Raw genomic sequence first — 13,977 nt, forward strand, 5'->3', positions numbered from 1 at the left:
TCACAAGTCAGGACCTTGTTCACGCTTCAAGCACCACGATCCTTTCTGGATCACTGGAGAACCTTGAACTATTAATTCAAATGTTCGTGTTTTCTTGAGGCCAGCCATGGAGACAACACACTCATACACACCAGAGTCGGAGTACTTCAACTTGTCAAACTTGGGCGGGCTACTCAGCGTGATATTGCCCTTTCTCCAAGATATGTGTGGTGTTCCTGAAGCCTTAACTTCTACGGTAATCTCAAAACGCTCGCCAAGTCCTTTGAATATTTGACCAGCGGTGCTAAGAACCACATCAAGATATTCAACTGTGATGGGTACAGAAGCCGCCATATCCTCACTGTCCACCAGAGAACATTTGTGTTCTCCAGTGCTTTCCCGGGTGACATTGGTCAAGGTGTATGTGTTGGAGTTCTCCACTGTCTTTTTCTCTCTCTTCATGTAAAAGATGAAGCTAGAAGGTGGAGGGTTTCCGTCTGCAGTGCATTTGAGGGTCACGTCGTCCCCTTCCTTAAAAGACCCTGGGACACCACTTGAAGACTGAGCTTCTCAGTAGGGTAGTTCACAGTGAAGATAAGAGGGGAGGAATCCATGTTAGCAGACCGGATGTGTTGAATCTGACAGGTGAAACTGTTACCAATGTCTCCCTTCACTGCTGTATACTCAAGCTCAGATTTGGTTGAAGACAGTCCCGTCGCTCCATCAACATCCACAGTTGTACTGATTTTAATGGCTGCTCCATCAGACAAAAGTGGAGTTTTGTTCTTGAACCATGTGATGTTGGCAGCAGGATTGGCACTTTCAGTAAGACACTGCGCTAACTTAGTTAGTTTGCCAACTGCCATCGCAGTCGTTTGGTTTGTAATCTGAGGTTGTGATGGAAGCTTGTAAATAACCAGTTGAACAGGGTACTCAAAAATGTCATATCTCCCCACCACCATGCAGGTGAAGGTTCTCTGATCTGCCATGGTCACTCCTCTGATGACGAGGCCAAAATCTTGTTTGATACCGACTCTGTTTTTGTAGTTTGTATCGTTTGAAATAGAGGCATTCTGACCCTCATATTTCACCAGAATGTTGCCATCGTCGTATTTCCATTTAACAAACTCTTCCATGACACGGCCATTGTTGCATGGGATTTCAACAGTGTCTCCATACTTTCCAGTGACAGTTTCCAAGCCACTCACTTGATTTATCAGGCATACGGAGAGCAGACACATTAAAGAGGCGGTTCAGTGCATCTTTCGGCAGTCTGGGACTGTGTTGCACTTAATCTTGAGAAATAATATCCTTGCGTTAGAGTGTCCTTGCTGGATAAAGATGTGGAAACTATAGTGCGTCAATAAAATTCAAACGTTGAGGTTGTTCCCCACGTGTCTCATCTCAAGTCGAACAAGCCACCTTCTCTATGTGGACAGATGTGACGTGATGACGGTACCACTGGAATTAAAAACATTATTACAAGCTTACCGTTGTGAATCGAGCTACGGCAAGCAGAGAGTTTTGAACACTGAGTGGTTATGTATTTGCTCAAAATTTTTATTTGGATCATTTTTTTACTCAAAAAGTTACGGGCTGCAGGTTTAAATTTAAAACTTACATTTTTACTTCTAAATCTACTTTTCGTTCTTACTTTACTAAAATCTAAATGATCTGGACAAGTTTTTACAATCAATTAATGTTAAATGTGTGATTTAAAAAAAGGTAGTGTGAAATTAAATGTAACGATTCAAAAACTGTAATTTGAAAATAGTAAAATCTTACGTAGTCTTTTTCTCTTCAGGGGTGGATGAACTTCGTTTTCTTTTAGATGCTCTACCCAGAGCCGGATTAACGCAAAGGCAAACTAGGCACGTGCCTAGGGCCCGATTGGCGGGATGGGGCCCAGACAGAGGGAAAAAAAAAATGCAAATGTCCTATCTACAATTTATTTCAAAATGCATTAATTAACTAAAATAGTGACGATGTTTATCTTAACCATAGACTGTTACATTACGTCACATTAACGCCAGCCCATGACTGTATATAGAGGCGCCAGCCAGTTAAGTCCGAGGGGACGTCAGCGGCGGTCAGAGGCGGTCAACGAACGCATCCATCAGGTGCAGCGAGTGCGAAGCAAAAGCCTAAATAGGCACGCAAAGAAACACAGCTCGTAATGCAGGTCATCGATTTTGGAGTGATTGCAATGTATTTTAAATATAAACTTGTGGGCTACTGTAGATCAGCGTCATTTCTGGAAAAATCATTCACCGCTTTGTTAGTCTACGAGTTTAAAAGAGCGCGAGCGTCATTAACGTGCCCAGACGCGACGCTTTGAATTTGCGCGTACAATGAATAACATCGCGTTGGGAGCTGACTAGTAAAAAAGCTACAAAAGTAAAATACAAGACGTTTGTATTCAAAGTTAAAAAACCAACACACTGCAACATTTTTAAATGTTTCAAATAAAGGATCTCATATCTATGGGTCTATCTTCTATATTCTGATGCTGATGATTAGATAATACCCTGACATCATAGCCTATACGAATATTAGTTTAGAATCTTTTTCCTGCTCAGTAGCGATCGTATCTTTCTCTTCCACTTGATTTGTGAAGAAAAAAACAGGAATATTCAGCGAGGATGTGTTAAATATATAAAAGTGATAGTGAAGACTTTTTTAAAACAACTTTTTAATAATCAAAAAATCCCGAAAAAAAGTATCACGTTATAAAATAAATATTAAGCACCATTTCTAACATTTGATAATAAATCAGAATATTATAAAGTTTTCTGAAGGATCATGTGACACTAAATTCAGCTTTGCATCACAGAAATATATTTTATAGTATAGTAAAATAGAAAACCATTATTTTAAATTGTAATAATATTTCACTATATTATTTTTCTGTATTTTTGATCAAATAAATCCAGGCTTGATGAGCATAAGATACTTCTTTCAAAAACATTAAAAATAGTAATTTGTCCAAACTTATGTACTGTGTAAGTAAAAACATACTAAATTTAAAATTAAATGTTGTATAAATAAAAAGGTTAGGAATCATATTTGTTTCAAGTGAACATGAATTTTGCCTAGGGCCTCCTAATGTCTAGAACCGGCCCTGGCTCTACCCGGAGGATTCTGAAGATCATGAAGATAATTCTAACATAAATCAAGATTAATCAGAATAAGGTTTTATTTTATAAGGTTTATGTTTTTTTTTTTCAGTCAAAGTGTTGTCAGTTCCATCTTCACAAATAAGAGATCAACAGATTTTATTTAAAACATTGTATTTGACTTATTAATAACATGTACGATGCAATCTCTAGAATTCAGATGTTATCTTACCAAATAACATTTTTTTTTTTTTAAATTAAAGGGTTTCAGCATTTTGAAAATCAATAGCATATGGATTTTTTGTGTGTGTGTGTGTGTGTGTGTGTGTGTGTGTGTGTGTGGAACTGAACAGGAAGGACATCACATGACTGTCAACTTCACAACTACTGTTTCATTAAGTGCTTCAATCGACAGATCGTACAGGAGGAAACAATTAATAGCTATTTAGCTAAATTTGAACAGTTAAATGATTATAAAACAAAATGTCAAATGTTACACGCAAACAAATTGGAATCAATATATTGTATAAAATTAAAACAAACAAAAGCATGTGACATCTTGACCCAGTTTAATATTTATACTGAGAACAATTTTTTATTATCTATATGATTCTGAATTTTACATTGTATTCACAAAAGCGATCCTTAAGTTTTCAAACTATTGGAAAAGCAAGCATTTTCTTATTTGGACCGTTTCTAAAATATAGACACTAATGACAATGACTTTCGCTCTCCCCAAGTGAGAATATTGCTTTTCATGAACTGGCAGATTTTGAGCGGTTTGACTATTTATAACATTGTTTCAGACGAGTGGAAAATAAAAAATACACTGGTAACATTACAATAAGGTCTCATTTGTTATCATTAGTTCATGCATTAACTAACATAAAGTAACAATGAGCAATATACTTTACAGCATTTATCAAACTGTTCATTGTAGTTCATAAAAATGTCAATTCGTATTAGCTCACAAGTTAATTAACTAATGTTAACAGATACTGTAACTTTTGATGATGAGATTAACATTGAGATTAATAAATGTTGTATTCTTCATTCTTAGTTCATGTTAACTGATGTAAACTAATGAAACCTTATTGTAAATAGTTAGAAACTACATGAATCTTTGACATACCTGAATAGACTTGTGATCGCAGTAGAGAATCAAACATGCAGCAAATGAAGGATGTCAAATTGGTATCTAAAAAACCACTTCCTCACAACATTTTTATGAAAGTGTTCAGCATGTGCTAACTTGACACTTTTCAGTTTCTTATCCTGCATGACAAGATAAAACAACAACAAAAACACTAAGATTATTGTTATCTGAAAATAGGGGTTCAGCAACCTTGCCGCTGGTGCCACTTCATGTGGGCGTCAAGTCCGATCCTTGAGCCGCACACTTGAAGCAGGGGAAACCAGATACCAGGGGTCGCTCATTGATGTCTCTTGATTCGCCTCGTCGGCCTTGGTTGGTTTGGTGTATTTGAGAGATTGCAGTGGCACAGGTGACCTGCCAGGCTGATCTGTTGAGTGCCAGAGGTTCGAGCTGTGTGAGGGGGATGTTCGCATGCTTCAGGAGGTCCCTGGTGTAGTCCTTAAAATGCAGCGAGTGTTTTGCCCCCATTAGTTGACTGTATAGGGATTCGATCTTTTCAGGACAAGCTGTAGGCAGCAGATATGGAAGGCCTCTAGGTTGATGTTGTGCTAGCGGTATGGGGTCCATGACTCTGCCCCATAAAGCAGAGTGGAGAGACATACCGCGTTGTAAACAGCGAGCTTAGTACTGACCTTCAGGTTACGGTTTTCAAAGTCCCTGCTGCGTAGGCGTCCAAAAGATGATGAGGCTTTATTTATCCGGGTGTGTATTTCTGTGTCAAGGGAGCAGCATGAGGACAAAGTGGAGCCGAGGTAGGTGAAGTGGTCCACAGTTTTAAGACGAACACCATTTATATGAAAACTAGGGGTGTGGGGGCGGGGGTAGTGAGATAGGGCATGTCCTCGGTTTTTTTAGTGTTAACCTGTAGGCCAAAAGATTGATACAGACTGGATATTGTGTTAAGGGCGTGCTGCATAGAGTCCGGGCTGTGGGCTAAGACTGCACAGTCATCAGCATACTGAAGCTCACAGATTTGGCGGGTCTTTGTCTTGTGGGCCTGGAGCAAACGGATGTCGAAAAGGCTTCCATCAAGTCGGTATTCCACATGGACACCGTCTTCATGTCCCATGACATGATGGAAGAGGCAGGTGATGGCAGAGAGGAAGATGGTAAATAGCATCGGAGACGAGACACAGCGTTGCTTCACCCCAATGTTTACCTCGAAGGACTCTGACTGGAGATCTCCCGTGAGCACCCTGGCTTGCATCCCATCATGCAGCTGCTGTAGGATGCTGAGAAACTTGGGTGGTACCCCAATTTTGGAGAGGTGTTTCCAGAGCAGCTCACGATTGATGGTGTCAAAAACTTTGCTGAGGTTAATGAAGGCTACATAAAGGTCTTTGTGATGTTCTCGGCTTTTCTCCAGCAGCTGCCTCAAAACAAAATCCATGTCTATCGTGGATCTGGACTTCCGGAAGCCACACTGCGTTTCCGGAAGCACAGATTCCGAGATGTCTGCTGAGCGTGATCTTGGCCAGTACTTTCCCTGCGATGGAGAGGAGAGATATCCCGCGGCTGTTGCCACAGACTGCTCTGTCTCCTTTCTGCTTGTAGATTACCATGATGTTAGCATCCTTCCAGTCCTGTGGGAGGCTCCCGTGTTCCCAGATGTTTTGGATCAGGAGGTGCAGACGACGCGTGAGGGTGTATCCTCCGTATTTGAAAACCTCTGCAGGGATCCCAGTTTCCAACGCTTTTGTTGTTCTTCAGCCCTGCAATAGCTTGCCGGAGTTCTGAGTAAAGTGGAGGAGTGTGCAGGTGCATGGTTGGTGGCAGGTCTGGCAGATTATCCAGGATATGTGGATCAACGGGGTTGGTGTGGTTGAAGAGACTCTCAAAATGATTTACCCAATGGGCAAGAATCTTGTGGCGGTCCTTGAAGAGCGTGGACCCATCAGCTGATCGGACTGGGGCAATCGCCTGCTTCCTGGGGCCATACAATGCTTTTATGGCATCATAAAAGCCTTGAGTGTTACTGCAGTCTGCTAGGTTCTGGATGTCTTGCGCCCTTTGTACCCACCAGGTGTTCTCCATAGTCTGAAGGACTCGTTGGGGAGCAAGAAGCTTGCACATAGGTTAGGATTAAGGTTCGGGTGTGGGTGCGCAGACCTCACTCCCACCATCTTCACTCCTGCCAGATGGACCTCCAGTGGCATGAGAGAACCCATGACGACCTTCGACTAGCAGGAAGTTGCAGGGGGCTGCCGGTGGTCCGATCAGTTGGACTCCGCCTATGCCTGTCCCCAGGTGCAGATTTGTCTTCGGGGTTTACTCCCCTAGCCACTGTACCCTCCCAAGTTAACTCACGTGGCTGTGGGGTTGCCTTCTTCCACTTTCCCAGCCGTTGTGGTGGTTCTCACACCACCATCTTCCGCCTGTGCCGCTGTTGGGGTCTTCACTGTTGTATGGCTGATGCCTTTTAGTCCGAGTCCGTTTCGTCCGATGCCTTTTAGTCCGAGTCCGTTTCGTCCGATGCCTTTTAGTCTGAGTCCGTTTCGTCCGATGCCTTTTAGTCTGAGTCCGTTTCGTCCGATGCCTTTATGTCTGATGCCTTTTTGTCTGAGGCTGTTTCGTCTGATGCCTAATTGTACGAGACCTGACACCTGACATTGTTTTTCTGAGGCGCGATGCCGTTTTGTCCAATGACTGAAGCCTTTTAGTCTGAGGCATGATGCCTTGTTTTCATATGTCTGAGGTCTGAGGATGTCCTAAAATGTACACCGTACTACTGACTTGTGAACGCATCAGGGTTGTCTGTGGTTTACAACAGTTCCTCTTGAAGACAGACAGAGACAACATTAGATGAGACTGTAATTCAGTTCAGTAACAATAACACTAATATCCTGCAGAGGGCAGTGATGCTCTATTTCAGATTAACACACGATATTACCCAACTTTATTTTCTTCAAGTAACTGGCTGTGTTTCAATTTCTGTGTGCAGTTTTTTCTTCTTCATGAAGTTGATTTTCTTTAAGAACATTGGCAGTCCTCATTGACATTGACATTTCCATTCATGTCATAATCATTCAGATATTTTGACAGCAGTCAAGCTCTGCTCAATGAAACTAGCCATATTTTCAAGCACACAGAGAGACAATTATGTTTTTTTAGTTTATGTACGCTCAAAAAAAGTGTCTGCTAGGTTAGTGGTTAGTCAGTATGTCCTCTTTTAGATTAGATAAACTAGATAAGTATGTGTGTGTGTGTCCTGTTCTGTTCAGTGTGGTCTGTGTAGTAATCTAATGAGCTCTAATCAGCATTATCTTACTGGCTCTAATAAGTCACACACCTTTTTTACATCAATGCGTTTGAATATGAATGCATTTACTTTCAGATGCATATTTGTTTATCTATTTCTTCTGTGCAGACTTTAGACTGCTTTTGTTTTATATTTGAGATAATATTTCTATAACCCTTTAACACCGAACCTGCTTTTCCATGTATTTCTTGTCATTTTATTTTATTTTATAATATGCATTTCTACATTTTATTGGCTGATTTCAGGTTTTACCTTCATTCTGGGTTCATTAGTTCCTCACAGTTTAGTCAATGAATCACACACACAGTTGTTTGTCTCAGTCTGATCATTGTTTGCTAATGTTGGACTGTCTGGTGTTTCTCTGCAATTAAATTCTGTCAGACACGTGCATACGAACACGCACACACACACTCACACACACACACTTTCACTGTGTGTTTTAAAGCTTTGCATGGACAAGGTCCTGGTTATGTTTCTGATCTTATTAGTTTCCATCGTGCAAATTAACTTACAGTTGAATGCGTGTTGATGATGACAATGCAGAATTTATGTATGCGCACCTCGACTCTTCTGTTTCCACTGAAGCTGTTCATCAGGAGCTCAACAATATTCAATAGTAGATATTGATGTTCAGGCTGCAATAGCCAAACCTTCAGACACTCGTGCCAATGCCAAACATCCATTTCAATGGTACCAACAGTGCAAATCTTGGGCAGTGGTCAATGTGAAACATGTATAGTTCTCTGATGAGTCCACCTTCAGTGTCTTTCTCACATCTGTGAGAGTTACGGTGTGGAGAAGAACCTGAGGCTCAACACTCGACTGTTTCTGTCCAGAGTGAAGCACAGCAGTGGATCAGGGACGGTTTGGGCTGAATATCAGGGCATTCCTACTGTGATTGATGGACACGTCTCTGCCAAAAACTACTGAACCGTTCTGGAGGACCATGAGCACCTGATGCTTCAAACATACCCTGAAGATGTGGCAGAGAATCCACATGATAACACACCAATACACACAGCAAGACTGAGGTTTGATGAACATGAAAGTGAAGTTGAACATCAAGATCTGAATATTATTGAGCCTCTTTGGAGTGTTTTTGGAGAAGCGAGTCAGAAAACGTTTCCTCCACCAGCATCATATAGTGACCCGGACAGTGTTCTGGAAGAGGAATGGATTAAAATCCCTCTGGCCGCTGTGAAGGACTTCTATCTGTCATTCCCAAGATGAATTAATGCTGTAAAATTAATGCAGTAAAAGGAGGCCCTACAACATACTAATAAATGTTTGTGATCTAAAACCAGGTGTTTCACTCGCTCTCCCACATGTTGGGTCTCTCCTGCACAGCAACTTTTGGAATAAACTATGCGTTTCTTAATTTGTTGCATTAAAATAAAGTAACAAGTGGCGCATTATATTAGAAATGATTTGAGTAAAAGTAGCCACCTTTAAATATGCACTTAAATGTACATATTTTCCAAAAAGTGACTTAAGTTACTGTAACGGGGGTTCTGGATCATCATTCCTGATCCTAATCCGGAGCATCAATGAAGATGAAATAATCCATTGATGAGAATGTTGTTGAAGCCTGAGACGTTTCCCTGTTTCTATAATCCTGAGGATGATGATGATGATCAGGAACGTTCCTACTCCACTAAATCACACTCAGCTTCTCAGATGGATATCTGAAGAAAACTTGAGTATTAGATCAGTCTTCATTCTTCAGTCTTGTGTTTCAGCTTTTTCAAGCATCATATGAAGCTGCTTCTTTTTTACAGTTTTATTTACTCATTTCTACTTCTTTTTTCTGTGACAGTGCTTCATACAAGACATGCCAGTAAGTATTAATCATTATGGTTTTATTTGTTTTGTTCACTGTTAAAACAATGTGAAAATGTAAAATATGGCAGCATGGTACAAACTATAGTTGTCTTGTACCACAAATTTTCAGCCATCGTCACACTTTGTGAGCAACAAACTTGTCATTGTTTATCATTATAATGCAGTTTTCCTGTAAAGGAGAGGACATTTAACAGCATGAGTTGTTTTGATAGGACACACAGCTCCAGTTTGAGTCAGACAACATCTGGGAATCATGGAGTGAGCTGCAACTAACACTGAGCGAGATGGGCTTAAAACAAACTCCCAGAACTTACTGCCAGATTCTGTAAGATAATGTGATTGATTCTTCAAACAGTGGTACAAGAGGAAGAGGTGCTGAGTCACTCTTAACCTATCGCTATCACTCTATAAAACCTTTAGAAAGTCAGTCTTCATGTATCACAACACTTCAGCTTGTGATTCTTGTTAAGTGGGGTCATGTTTCAGGATTCTTGAAGTCTCTGAGAACCTTCAACCTGACACCTTGTATTTCTGAAGCACGGGTGTCCAAAGTCCGTCCCGCAGCTCGTCTATTAAAGGAGAACTCGGCAACTCTAGCGAACTCTAGTTACTTCTTCGCTGATTTTCCCTTTTGTTGTCTCATGTTTTCCCCACGAGCTCCCCCTACAGCTGTGGGGGGGGGGCGTATATTTCACAACACGGTCGTAAAAAACTCACTTGCGGCGGCCTCCTCCCCCTCTCTACCGCTGCTTATGTGCGTTTGTTTTGATCGGAGCAAGCCAGCTGTATCGTGTGGAGCTATGTCTGACTACCGAGGTGGGTAATCTGGTAATACATCATACATGCGTGTGTGTTTATGTCGAATTGCCGTAAAGCAATTCGTGTTTCGCGCTCGTTCTCGTTCTCGTTTCTCACGAGACTTCCTATTTCTACAGTATCTTGCCGGGACGGTAGTCCCCAAGTTGCAAGGTTGGTTTTCCGCCTGGGAACGCTGGGGGGAGCGGGGAAAGTCACCAATATCACCAGAGCAGGTTGTTTAACCATCCAAATGATTTCTAGACAGTTTTATTAAGTTAAAAAAGTTACCAAGTTCTCCTTTAAAGGTGCTCTAAGCAATGTCACACGTTTTTTAGGCCGAAACATTTTTTGTCACATCCAGCAAACATCTCCTCACCATCCGCTAGATGCCTGTCCCCTGAACACACTGTAAAAAAACGCGGTCTCTGTAGACATCCCAGGCTCCACAAACGGCAAGAAAAACAAACTGGCCCAGCCTGGACCACGAAACATAACAAACAGTGTTCCAGCCAATAACCAGCAAGAATGATTTGGGTGAAGGGGTGGGGGGGTTAGTGCGCGTGCACATGAAGGGGTGTGTGTGGGGAGTGGAGGAGAGAGAAGCATGAAGAGGGAAGTTAGCTAGAGGAGAGATGTCCTAGACAATGACAACGACTAACGTTAGAATTATATTCTCTTAAATTTTGATATGGCCGACACACGACCAAAGAGACGACGTTCCGATGAACAAATAACAAAGAAAAGGGCAAAAGGAGAAGGAACGAATCCGGTTTGTTTTTTCTAAATGGTTCATGACTGTTTCAGGAAGCACGGGAGGGAGGGGGAGGGGACGGGATGAGGAGGAGGGAACGTTGAGCTAGCCTCCATTTTGTTTGACAATAATTCGAATGTCGACAAGAAGTGACGTCACCGAACATCGCTTAGAGCAGCTTTAAAATGCATTACATGTGGCCCGCCACGTAAGGCAAGTTTATTTATATAGCGCATTTCATAAACTATGGTAATTCAAAGTGCTTTACACAGAAAGGAATTAAAATAATCACAAAATAAAAGCAAGGAAAATTGATATATGACACATAGTATCATTTACAAATCATGCAGTTTCACAATGTCAACACAAGGAGACAGCGCTAGATTTGTTGGCTAATGTCAACTCAAGCTACTGTCAAATGTGCATTCCCAAGAGACGAAACATGAAGGCTAATATTATTAATATATATAACTATAGAAGTTAAATGTAAGTAAACATAAAAAAAAGTAAAAGTAAGTAAAGAAGTATCCAGCCTGGAGACTGACGGTTCCTGATGGTTTCACTTCTTATTCTTCACATTTTCTTAAAGTCTTTTGCAGTTAATATCTTTTCTTTTCGCCCCAGTGAGCATTTCTTGTCCACTGGTCACGCCTTAATTGTGCCTTTTTTTATCTAGCATTGCATCCTTCTCATGGGCGTTCAATCATTTTTGACTTTTCAGTGCGAGTTAAATCTCTTTTAGTAGTCCATTTTACCTGTAAAAGAAAACCTGCTTAATAATTATGCACATTTGAATATAAGGTCTGTTTCAGTTCTAGCCCTCGTTAACAATTCTATCACTTATATATAATAGTAATTATTAAGACTAATGTAGTTTTGAAAAAAAAAAAAAAACTAAGAAAAAAAGGATTACCTGCAGGGGTGACAGTGGTCAGAATATCATCGAAATTGATCGTGACTATTTCTTCATAACGAAAGTTATATGGCAAGTCAACTGATTGTCTATAGAGAAATAAAGAAATAATCTCAAGACATAAGCATCTTTATGTATTAACATAAATCATATATAATTTACACTTTAATTTAAAACTTACATTTTTACTTTAAAACAATCTATATGATCTGGACAATCAATTAATTTTAAATGTGTGATTTAAAAAAAGGTAGGGTGAAATTCAATGTAACGATTCAAAAACTGTAATTTAATAATAAAATCTTACGTAGTCTTTCTCTCTTCAGCACTGGATGAACTTCGTTTTCTTTTAGATGCTCTACCTGGAGGAATCTGAATATCATGAAGATAATGTTAACATATATCCAGATGAATCAGAATAAGGTATAAAGATAATTTGTCATTTCCATCCTCACAAATAAAAGATCAACAGCTCCTTATCTTATTTAAGACATAGTGTTTGACTTATTAATAACATGTACATTGCAATCTCTAGAATTCAGATGTTATCTTACCAAATAACAGAAAATCTGAAAAAAAAAAAATGAAAGGGTTTCAGCATTTTCAAAATCAATGGAATATGGTTTTGTTTTGGAACTGAACAACAGGAAGGACATAACATGACCGTGAATTTCACAACTACTGTTTCTGTAAGTGCTTCAATCAACAGATCGTACAGTAAGAAACATCATCTCACCCTGCTGATTCCTGGAACACACAACTTCATTGCTTTAGGAAGAAAAGAAAACCTGTGAGAATCAGAGTTGGCCAAGCATGAGACAGGCTGAACCTGAGTGACCAAAGTCTAACCAAAGAGCAAAGAGCATGGCGGGGCATGTTGTCACATTCACAGTGGAAATTAATGGCTATTTAACTAAATTTTAACAGCTGAATTATTATGAAACAAAATGTCAAATGTTACACGCAAACAAATTGGAATCAATATATTGTATAAAATTAAAATATATAAAAGCATGTGACATCTTGACCCAGTTTAACATTTATACTAAGAACAACTTTTTATTATCCAGAATATATCACCCAATATGATTGTGGAATTTTACATTGTATTCACAAAACTATCCTTAAGTTTTCAAACTATTGGAAAAGCAAGCATTTTCTTATTTGGACTTGACCATTTCTAAAATAGAAACTCTCCCCAAGTGAGAATATTGCTTTTCATGAACTGGCAGATTTGACGTGTGGAAAATAAAAAATACACTGGTAACATTATAATAAGGTCTCATTTGTTATCATTAGTTCATGCATTAACTAACATAAAGTAACAATGAGCAATATACTTTATAGCATTATATCAAACAGTTCATAAAAATGTCAATTCATATTAGTTCACAAGTTAATTAACTAATGTTAAGAGATACTGTTACTTTTGATGATGAGATTAACATTGAGATTAATAAATGTTGTATTCTTCATTCTTAGTTCATGTTAACTGATGTAAACTAATGAAACCTTATTGTAAACAGTTACAAATGACATACCTGAAAAGGCTTGTGATCGCAGAATCAAACATGCAGCAAATGAAGGATGCAAATTCCCAATAAAGTTGGTGTCTAAAAACCACTTCCTCAAAACATTTACAGAAAGTGTTCAGCATGTGCCAACTTGACACTTTCCGCCAGCATGAAAAGACAAAAAACAAAAACACTAAGATAATTTTTATCTGAAAACCGGAACAATGTTGAATATAAGATTTATTTATTTACTTACTTCACTACATTTTTAAGTACAATCAATTTGTTTAAATCAACTTGTTGTTTAAGTCATTTCAACTTAAATTACATTAAACTGACTTAAATCAATGAGTTGAATCTCGTATAACTTATACAAAAGTTGAAAATTGCTTAACTAGTTTTGATGAGTTAAAGCAATGTAAAAACATATGTTGTCATAACTTGTTGATCATATCATTTTTTTACAGTGTTAAATGAATGTGGATTAAATAATGCAGATCTCAATTTTTTGGTGAATATGAGTTCATATTCATCAAAGAATTGTTGTTGAACTGGTTTGTGACCGTATACAAGGAAGGCCGTTGTTCTTCAGTTATTGAATAATTATGGGATGGTCTGTTTAGTTTAAATGTTTAAAGGGTAAATTACT

General features: G+C 39.3%; 1 long non-coding RNA gene and 1 pseudogene across 2 annotated transcripts; both read right to left on the reverse strand.

Moving 5' to 3' along the window:
• Nucleotides 1-1,226, reverse strand: LOC308701283 (CD166 antigen homolog A-like; annotated as a pseudogene). The gene has a single exon. The product of its transcript is annotated as a CD166 antigen homolog A-like (transcript).
• Nucleotides 1,227-9,362: 8,136 nt separating this feature from the next.
• On the reverse strand, nucleotides 9,363-12,187 carry LOC308700532. The gene is made up of 3 exons (XR_014031318.1): nucleotides 12,122-12,187; nucleotides 11,815-11,903; nucleotides 9,363-11,656 (listed from the first exon to the last, which is right to left on the reverse strand). It is a non-coding gene; the product is annotated as an uncharacterized lncRNA (long non-coding RNA).
• Nucleotides 12,188-13,977: the final 1,790 nt, after the last annotated feature.

Source organism: Scardinius erythrophthalmus, assembly GCF_964197995.2.
Source record: "Scardinius erythrophthalmus genome assembly, chromosome: 13".
NCBI classification, from domain to species: Eukaryota; Metazoa; Chordata; class Actinopteri; order Cypriniformes; family Leuciscidae; genus Scardinius; species Scardinius erythrophthalmus.